Here is an 11,051-nt window from a genome sequence, read left to right as displayed (position 1 = left end):
CATCAGATCACATTTTAGATGGTTGTGAGCCACCATGTGGTTGCTGGGAATTGAACTCAGGACCTCTGGAAGAGGAGTCAGTGCACTTAACCTCTGAGCCATCTCTCCAGCCCTACATTTGGCCTTTCATAATCGTGGGTAGGGCCACTTCCCCATGGCAGGTAGGCAGTGACATCACAGGTAGGCAGGCTGGAGCAGAATTCTAACACCTTGACCCAGGACTGCCAAAGGTACCTTTCTGCCGCTTTAGCCAAACACCAACACCCATAGAATGACATATTTCTAACGTTACTGAAATTCTCAAATCTTTTATTGTTTGTTTTGTTTGCTTGTTTGTTTTTCAAGACAGGGTTTCTCTGTGTAGCCTTGGCTGTCCTGGACTCACTTTGTAGACCAGTCTGGCCTCGAACTCACAGTGATCTGCCTGCCTCCCAGTGAGTGCTAGGATTAAAGGTGTGCGCCAACATGCCTGGCTTCTTTCATTGTTCTTAATGTCTTAGTTGTTGGATTTCAGACCTAGGACAAGCTACTGAGGTGCCTATTTAACATACCAAAGCATATCTGGCTTCCAGGTTTTCCCAGCATCCCTCAGACAGCTGGCATACCCACCCTTTACCCTGAACTTTACAGCTCAGAGCCTGGGATCCCCAGAGGCTCTTTAGTATATAGTTCAGACATTTTGCTCTCTCCCTCCCTTTCCTGTCTTCTCTGCATTTCTCTTCTCTTCTTTCCTCCTCCTCTTCTCCCTCTCCCTCTCTCCCTCTCCTCTCCCTCACCTTCTCTCCCTCTCTCTTTCTCTCACCAACCCCAACTTTCCTGTCTCCCTGACTGCATGGCCACTTCCCTAACCCCCTCCTGTGAGATCAGTGAACCCTCTGAGAGCTGTCTCCAATAAATCTGCCTTTTTATATGCTTTTCATTCCATTTGAATTGGTTTATTTTGTCAGCAAAGAAAATCTATCCGCTGGGCGTGGTGGCGCAGTCCTTTAGTCCCAGGAATCAGGGAGGCAGAGGTAGGCGTTTTGCTGTGAGTTTGAGGCCAGCCTGGTTTACAAAAGGAGTCCAAGACAGCCAGGGCTACACAGAGAAACCCTGTCTTGAAAAACAAAAAAGAAAAGACGAAGGAGGAGGAGGAGGAGGGGGAGGAGACAGTAATCTGGAGGCAGAGGCAGGCGGATCTCAGTGAGTTCTGAGAGAATTTTTAATTAGCATTAAAGCAACCAGAACAGCAGAGCTTTCTAACTCATAAGCCGAAATAGTTGAGATGCAGGTCGGCAGGTACGCTAGCCCAAGGCCCCAGATGATAAATCACAAAGAATGCAGAGCTAGGAGACAAAGGCCTATTGAGTGTTCCAGGGACCGGCTGGCCGTAAAAGATAGGGAGAATACACAAGGACAAATTTCTGAGAGAAACAGGTACTGGACATGGTCGAGTGAGTAATGAGCCAAGACCCCTCATCCGATCTTATGGTGTTTGCTTAATGTTCCAGGTTTGAGTTTAACCAGATGTGTCGTTAGCTCAGATAAACATCTACCCTCGGGTTCCGAGAAAAACAGGAACCAAGGACTGTTCCCGTGTGATTAAGTCTGACCTTACCCCAGATCTGCCTATGCAATTTGCTGATGTTCAAATGTTTGAAACAACCAATTGTGTGTGGTCGCGCCAAAACTTCCCGCTCCCCCCAACCTTTGTCCATATAAACCCTAAGCTCCTGGGGTTCTGGGTCGACCCCTCTGTCTCCTGCTTGAGATACGTGTCGACCCGGAGCTCTGCCAATAAACTGCCTCATGTGTTTACAGCAAGATGGTCGTTTGTGTGTTTTTGGGTGCGTGCCATCCCAAGGCTTGAGTGAGGGTCTCCCTTCGGGGGTCTTTCAATTCGAGGCTGGCCTCTTCTACAAAGAGGGTCCAGACCAACGAAGCTTACACAGAGAAACCCTATCTAAAAAAAAAAAGAAGAAGAAGAACAAAAGAAAACATTCATTACAGATCTACACATAACAACTCTATGACTGACCATGAGTTACCAGTGTGGTTTCTCAGAATTACAGTTTCTCATTTGTGCTACTAATCTCAGTAGGTTGCAAATAATATTAGATTAAACAAGTAACATGAAGATATTCTGTAAAGATTGTTCTGACTTTAGCTGACACACTTATTTTCTCACTACCATTGTCCTTTGTTAATTGTGATTATAGAGCCATCAGCCCACTTCCCTTTTGTTACAGTCTAGGGAATTTTGTTTTCTTAGCCAGTTAAAGAATTAAAAGGCAGCCGGGTGGTGGTGGCCCACACGCCTTTAATCCCAGCACTTGGGAGGCAGAGGCAGGTGGATCGCTGTGAGTTCCGAGGACAGCCTGGTCTACAAAGCAAGTGCAGGACAGCCAAGGCTATACAAGGAAACCCTGTCTCAAAAAACCAAAAAAAAAAAAAAAAGAAGAATTAAAAGGCAGAAAAAAATCTCGACATCCCCCCCCCACCCCACACACACAGGTAACATCAGAGAAATCTAAAAGGTTCTAGACATCAGGAAACAAAAGAAACAATTGAAGAAAACGACTTATTAGCCATGAGGAACTGTAAACACAGAGCATACAGAGAAAAATAAAACAAAACCAAAAACTCTGCAAAGCACAAGGGGGACTTGAAAGAGCTTTTATTGTTTGTTTGTTTTGTTTTTTAAGTCTCTAAAGACTTAATATAGGTTTTATCAGTTTAAAGACAAAGAATGCTTTCTGGTAGAAGACAAAGGCTTTCGAGGCCTTTGTTTTATGATGCCAGGCTTTTGTCTCAAGTCAGAAGAATGAGGGGAAAGCTGGCCATCTTGGAAATTCACCACCTTTATTACCCAGCAGTGGCTCCCTATCTGTCATCTGCTTACCAGGAAGTCTGTCTAACTCATAGTCTCTCACTTTGTCAAGGTGTATGTATCTTTACAAGTATGTGAAAAAGGAAGAAACAATTGGGGAGTCCAACAGGCTCTTGTTTTTTACCTTTCATCATTTTTCTTGTATGTAGTGTGTACATTTTACAAAAGTTCTCCTTCCTCGGTGTGAATGAGGAGGGGACAGAACTCAGGTTGCCAGCCTTGTTTTGTTGGTTGGTTGATTTTTAGACTGGCTCTCCTGCCTAGAGCTTATCTGGTAGCTCAGTTATCTTGAACTAACTACTGGCAACACAGTTGCCTTATCTTTTGGTGTTGTGATTATAGATGAGAGCCATATCTACCTCTGTGCTAGCATACCTGCCTGTAGATTGCTTTGCAACCTCTGACATCATCACAGCCCAGCACCAGGTATGTCAGGGGGCCCCAAGATATAAAAAACAAACCCACCTCTTCTCTCTCTCTCTCTCTCTCTCTCTCTCTCTCTCTCTCTCTCTCTCTCTCTCTCTGCCTGTCTCTCTGTCTCTCCCCTTGGGCCACCCCTTGCACTCTTCCCTCTCTTCCTTCTCCCTTTCTATAATAATCTTATACCGTACATGTTGTGTGGCACATATTTCATATTTAACACATAGCCCTCTGGGATTCTTTTGTTAAGTATACTCCCAGTGTCAGCCATATGCAAACACACAGTCCGAGATGTGACTTTTAGCAGCCTGAGGATGAAAGATGACGAATAGGGAGAGGGGCCATAGCTAGGTAATAAAGGTGGCAAATTTCCAAGATAGCCAGCTTCTTTGCGCAACCTCCTAACTTGAAATAAAGGTCTGGCAGTTTTTGTTTCTCACCCAAAGGCCCCTTTGCTGATGGACTGGCTCACCAAGTTTAAGGCCAGAACAGGACATGCTACACAAACTGTTGCAGACCAATCAACCATCCTGTCCTCAAACTGACTAGAAGGAAGACCCATCAGAGGCTTTATAACCTCCAGGCCTCAAGAAGAGCCTTTGCAGAGGGTCTTTTTCTCTTCTTTCTTCTGCCCTTATATTTTCTCACTCCCCCCCCCACTTTCCCAATCAACACCTTCCTTCAACTGCTGATTCTGTCTGTCTACAGTGCTTGAGGTTTCTCCCCTGCTGCTTGTTCAGCTTCAGATTCTTAATCCCTTAACTGGCAGAGAAAAAGAAGCTGATCAAGGCCCCTAGACTGGACCTTTTCTAGACTCTATCAAGGAGTTCCCTTGATCTTTTAGGGACCGCAACTCAAGTCAAACTGGGGTTTGTGATATCAATGCAGATAAAAAAAAAAAAATTCAGGATAAGCCAATATAAATCACAGCTGAAGGTTTTCTTTAAAAAAAATTTTTTAAACACAGACTTTAAGCATGAGTGTTAGAAAAAGAGACGCTCAGTATGGTGAGTAGGGGCTTCTCAAGGAAGCATCTTATATCTTCTTAGCATGAACTACATAGAAGCCATTTTGGTTTCTCAAGCTGTGCTTAAAAGATTGCTAAGAAACCTTGTATTCCCTCTCTCTCTCTCTCTCTCTCTCTCTCTCTCTCTCTCTCTCTCTCTCTCTCTCTCTCAGTAAGATTATAGGGTGTCCCTAGCAATGACATTATAATCTGTTAAAGATGTAAAGCCATTTAGCATTTAGTACACATTCTTTCCCTGTAGGAGGTTTCTGATAGGATTCCTAGTGGCAAGAATAAGGGCCAAAGCAGCTGCTAGGCTGCTGGACTCCTCCTGCTAGCAAGAGGCTTCAGGAGCAGGCTTGGGTGAGGGGCTCCCTCCATTTTCATGTCTCTGTACTTTTCTGTCTTTCTCTACTCAGCAGAGACAATTGCATGATCTTGTTACACAGGGCCTTGCTTCCAACTCTCTCGAGGTTGTCAAAGACCTCTAGGTGTAACTCAGGTCTGCAAAGTATCTCTGAGGCTTCCCTTGGTAACTCCATAAGGAATTTTGTCTTCTCCTACATTTTTCTGTATTTTCAGACTCTGGGACTTGATTTCCTTCCTCCAAAAGTGCTTTCCTTTCCGAGACATGTATTTTTACAGCTCTATTTTAAACCATGACATGATTATTGACTTTAAATGTCTCTTGATCTCGTTTATGGAATGGTATTTATCAGCCTTTGACCCTACTGACATCAGTTGAAAATTCTTAATGTCTACAGAGCTTTTCATTTCACTTCTTCCTTTTCCTAAATGGTCCAAACATTGTAGAAATTAAGTAAAACAATTTATGTCTAAAAGTGGACAGGAAGCTATTCATTGTTACCTAATCTCCTTCCTTTGCTGCCTTAGAATTTGTAACATCTTAGTCAATCATTGCTATTATATGTCTGTGATTGGTTTCAACAAATTCTTCTTGTTATATCTTTTTGTGTTTTGTTTTGTTTTGTTTTGTTTTGAGGCAGGGTCTCTCTGTGTAGCCTTGGCTGTCCTGGACTTGCTTTGTAGACCAGACTGGCCTTGAACTCACATCGATCCACCTGCCCTCTGCCTCCTGAGTGCTGGGATTAAAGGCGTGCACCACCACATCCGGTTCTTCTTGTTATATCTTTTTTTTTTTTTTTTTTTTTTTTAAGATTTATTTCTTTATTAACAGTGTTTTGCCTGCATGTACATCTGCAGAAAGAGGCACCAAATCTCATCATAGATGGTTGCTGGCAATTTAACTCAGGACCTTAGGAAGAGCAGGCAGTATATCTTATAGGGGAACTATCATATAGTACTTTCCTGTATTCCTCAATAAAACTATTAACACACTGACATTTAACTTCTGCAGTTCTTAATATTTAAAAAAGGTATTTGGGGGAGGAGGTTAGGTTTCAGAAAAGACTAGTCAAGTGCAGTAGTGAGAAGGGGGGAAAGTGTAGAACAGGAGTTCAATCTGTAACTGACTGTGAACAATCAATTGTGATAACTCACTACCTTCGGACCAGCCGAGTGTACGTTCTTCACTCTGAAGTAATTAAAGCCCAAGTATTTCAGCCCTTTACAGTTATGGTAAGTTTTCTTTTGTTTTTTTCTGTGCATACGATCCATATTTATAATATATATTGAGTGTTATATAAGACTCTAGATATATCTGTTTATTTATAAATTTGATAACTGTTGACATCAGGAATCAAAAACTGCTGACTTTTTTGCTGAGCATCTTGGGAAGGAGACATGCAAATTTAGCCTTTCGTCACCAGGGTGTTTAATCCAGGCTTTTGAATAGAGCTCAGCAGCCTCCTTTGCCCGGGTGTAGTGGGTCCGCACCCTCGAGCTTTCTACCTCTAACCCCTTCAGCAGAACGGGGTGTCCTGAAACTCACTATTTTTCCACGTGGTAGTCTGCTCCCAGAATTCAGGACTACGTACTCCTCGTACGACGAGAGCGAGGCTAAATACCCCAGCAGCTTGGATGCCCCTGAGGAGTTAAGAATTAACAGGCTCAAAAGGCAGAAACAAGTCAGAAGCCAAGGCAAATGAAACCAGCTTCTATTGGGGGGTGGGGGTGGAGGGTAGGGAGGGAGGAAGACAGATCTAAAGCTCAAAAAAATTGACAAGGAAAATATAAATGAATTTATAAAACCGATCCAAGCCAAGCATGGTGGCAGTCTCCCATTTGTCCAGTGTTTGGTGAGACTTGTTTCTTCATCACCGTCATCATCATCTTTTTTTCTTTTTTTTTTTAAGATTCACGCAGTAACAGGAAAGGATAGCCTTTTCTTTGCTGGGCTTTTCCTGGCAGTGTGAACAAACCCTGTCATGTCCATCTTCCTCCCTTTTGCATAATCTGTAACAACCTATCCTCACAGACATCTAAATTCTAGGGAGACAGACAGTGACACTTCCTCCTCTGCCCAACACTTGCAAAATTAGTGTGTTAACAGGGCCTGGGGAAAGTTGGAGTCAAAGAAAAAGAGCAAGTGTCTGTACTACAAATCCAATCGTGTGAATCAGCTTCACTGATTGTAGGATCTTCCCCTGTTGCCCCATGAAATCCCAAAGATAGTGCTTCATTTTAAAAAAGGGGGGGATTATTTAAAAATGGGGCAGTCTCAGCTGGATGGTGGTGGCTTGCGGCTTTAATCCCAGCACACGGCATAGAGAGGCAGGTAGATCTCTGAAATCGAGGCCACCCTGGTCTTCAGTTTCAGGATAGCCAGGACTACACAGAGAAACGCTTGGAGGTGTGAGACAGTTTCTACACCATATTCCTAAGTCCAAATTTACTCAACTATCAACCTACCAATATCAGTGTTTTAGTAGAAGGAACAGGCTGTAGAACCCTAGGACCTAGTGACACTGGGGCCATTAGAATGTCAGATCCAAAAGCTGGCCATGGTGGCACATGCCTGTGATCCCAGCACTCAAGGTAGCAGAGGCAGGTGGCCAGCCTGCTCTACAAAGCAAGTCCAGGACAGCCAAGGCTGCTTAGTAAACATGTTGAAGGAATAAAGGTATAAATGTGGTTGAGAAAAAAATTATTTTTCTGTTGCTGTGATAAAATATCATGACCAAAACAGCTTACATCCGGTGTGGTGGCTCACACCTTTAATGCCAGTACTCGGGAAGCAGAGGCAAGCATATCTCTGAGTTCGAGGCCCGCCTGATCTACAAAAGGAGTCCAGGACAAACAGGACTAAAACCAAAAGAAAAAAAAAAAAGGAGGGGGGTTTGTCATGAGCCCTTTGTAAAGGCTCTCTGTCCATAGGCATTGATCTCATGCTCATGCTCTCTGCTCTGGCATGAGAATCACATGAATTGCTGGGCGTGGTGGCACATGCCTTTAATCCCAGCACTCGGGAGGCAGAGGCAGGCGGATCGCTGTGAGTTCGAGGCCAGCCTGGTCTACAAAGTGAGTCCAGGACAGCCAAAGCTAACACAGAGAGACCCTGTCTTGAAAAACAAAACAAAACAAAAAAAAAAACAAACAAAAAAAAAAAGAATCACATGAATTGCTGAGACCATGATTAACCAAGATGATCTGTCAAGTATACACCCAAGGTCTTCAGAGTTTCAGAAACAGTACACTGTGGCCTCTAGGCTGAGAGTTGATTGTTCCAGCACCCAAGGAGGCAGAAGATGGGATAGAGAGATGTGTGAAACACTCACCTAGCATGCTTGAAGTCATGAGTTCAATCCCAAGGCTGCTGTGATATTGACTGCAAACCCTCCTGAGTCTATCACTTGTTTCTATTTCTTGCCTCAGGTTCTTATTTCTGTTCTTTTACCATTCCTTGATCTACGATCTGTTTTGACATTGTCAGAGCAGGCTTTGGAAGGGGTTTATTTTGGTTTATGTTCTAGAGGGCTAAGATTAGTCCATCATGGCTGGTTTCATATATGGTGGATCTTGAAAACATCATGCTAATGAGAGAAACCAACACAAAAGGCCATATGTTGAGTGGAATTATGTGCATTTCTATGAAGAGTCTGGCATAAGCAAATCTGAATAAAGATTGGTGGTAGAAATGGCAATTGCATAGCATTGACAATTTACAGAATACTGTAAATTTACTGACAATTTACTTGCATACTGTCTTGTATGCTTAACACTTCTTTTGGGGCTGGTGAGATGGCTCAGCAGGTAAAAGTGAAAGCCCAAAGGCTTGAGCTTAATCTTCTGAATCCCACAAATGAAGAATGACCACTGAAACATGGTGCTGTAGCCTCCACTGGGTGCTGTGGCACGCATGTATTCACACTCACACATACCACACGTCCACACAAAAGCAGCAAATAAGTAATTTTTAATGCTCAGTTTTAATCACTGGTGAAGTTCATCTCAATTTTTCTTTTTCTTTTTGGTTTTTCGAGACAGGGTTTTCTTTGAAAAATTTTATCACCTAGCTGGGAAGTTTGCTTAATAACTGGTGACAGATTAGGTAGGTCTCTAACAAGTACTTGATTCCAGACCAAGTATGGGCTCCAGTGCCCACCTATGTTCCTTTGATTGATCCACTCCTATCTGCCTTCACACATACCCACCTTTGTTGTTGGGTGTTTGTTTGTTTGAGACGAGGTTTCTCTGTGCAGCTTTGGCTGTCCTGAGCTCAGTTTGTAGACCAGGCTGGCCTCGAACTCACAGCAATCCACCTGCCTCTGCTTCCCAAGCACTGGGATTAAAAGTGTGTGCCACCACGCCTTGCTTGCCTTTTAGCTTGGATAGGTGCTACTTCCACCATGTGGGTCCTGGGATCAAACTCAAATTGCCAGGTCTGGCAGCAAGTATCTTTACCTGCTAAGCCGTCTCCCCGAGCCTCCATTTTGAAGAGAGATGACTGTGTACCTGAATGGAATACCACCCAGCACTACCCATGTGGCACAAATTGTTAAGTCTTAGTTCTTGGAGTTGAAAGGGTACCACTTTATAAATTTAGTGAGGTGAATTAGGACTATAGAGGTACATTGAGTATACAGATCTTATCAGGGAAACCAGGCCTGAGAACTCACTGGACAGACCAGACTAAGGGAAGGATAAAACTCCTCTCCCTGGGTCTCGTACAGATGTGAATACTTAGCACTGTGATGCCAACAGCCTCCCCAAACTTGTCATCTGATGACATGACGTGCACCAAGAAGCAACATTCAGTGCTTGAGAGATGGTTCATGGTTAAGAGCACTGGCTGCTCTTCCAGAGGATCTGGGTTCGATTCCCAGCACCCACATGACGGCTTACAACTGTCCCATGGCCTCTTCTAGCTTCTGTTGGTGCCAGGCACACACATAGCACACAAGTGTACATGTAGGCAAAGCACCCATACACATAAGATAAAAATGAGGCTCAGCATCCAGGGTTGATATTGATATGCCTACTCAAACTGGTGTCTCTCCAGTTTCCAGCTCATCTGCTTGGGCCACGCTGTCTATCCACCGACTTGTTTGTCTGGACTGGGACAGGGGTCCTGCCCTTTCACTTCTGCAAGCTTCACTCACAAGTGGATGACTTGAGGCTTTGGAAGCTGCTCCAGTTCATTATCTTCAGAACACACATACATTTGCATTCCTCTCTGTTTCCCACCTTTGGCTGCTTGGGCCTCTTTCAAGCTCCTTGCCTCTGTAGCCCTTTGCAGGCCTTCTTCAACCCACACGTATATACCATATCTATTTACCGTGTGATGTGTAATCAGTGAGCTATCAGTAGCGAAGATTGGAAATAGAGAACCTGTGTTCACCTTGGCCAGAGCTATCAAGCAAAGCAGGGGGTATCTAGCTAACTGTTGTCCTTGAAATCACATACCTTGCAAATTTGTTATAGAAAATATTCTGACACTGTGGAAACATGTTCCTGACATAGCACATAAGGGGGGAAACGCTGCTTAATTTATGCATGTGTGTGTGTGTGTGTTTATATAAACATATTTCATGGTTTTGGTTTGATTCTGAGCAGGATCGTTCCAATTTTAGTTTATGTGCTGCTGAAGCGAGCACTCCGGACAGGACCAAGAACAGCAGAAAAGAACAGTATTCTGGGATGGAAGGAAAAGTGATGGAAAGAGTGTAAGAGAAACTACAGGCCTGGCCACTGGAGTTCCGAAAGTTGTCAAGCTTTTAGAGCCAAGGGTCTTGGATACCCAAGACTGGGAGTTAACACTGGCCACTGTCAAGATAGGAGGAATCCCAACACCAAGCCTGCTCAGAAGCTGCGAGACTAACCATTGCCAAGGTCTAAGAATTCCTGACTGCCTAGCTGCCTGAGAGCTCTAGCAGGGACTGGGTTAGTGGACATGCCACTGGGGACTGCACCAGAGCTCTGACACTGGAGGGCTCCTGCCTGATATCAGATTACAAAGGATACAAAAGGTGCCAAGAAAACACTAATGGTCTTTAAGAAATATGTATCAATAAAATGACTCCAAATGATACTCTGTTACACTCACAGATCAGTGCCTTATCCAGTCACCATCAGAGGCTTTCTCTGGCAGTAGGTGGGAACAGATACAGAGACCCACAGCCAGACATTACAGAGTCTAAGTGGGAAATCTTCTTCAAACCCCTCCCCTCAGAGCCCAGGAAAGCCCATTGGGATGAAGGCCACCAGAACAAGAGCTTCTGAACGAACTAAACAAGACATATGAGCTCAGAGACTGAAGCAGCAAGCACAGGACCTACATGGGTCTACACTACCTCTGCATATATATTGTAGGTATTAGCTTAAGTGTTTCTATGT

The sequence above is a fragment of the Acomys russatus genome, chromosome 10, assembly GCF_903995435.1.
Source record: "Acomys russatus chromosome 10, mAcoRus1.1, whole genome shotgun sequence".
Lineage (NCBI taxonomy): Eukaryota > Metazoa > Chordata > Mammalia > Rodentia > Muridae > Acomys > Acomys russatus.
Note: the sequence above shows the minus strand (reverse complement) of the source record.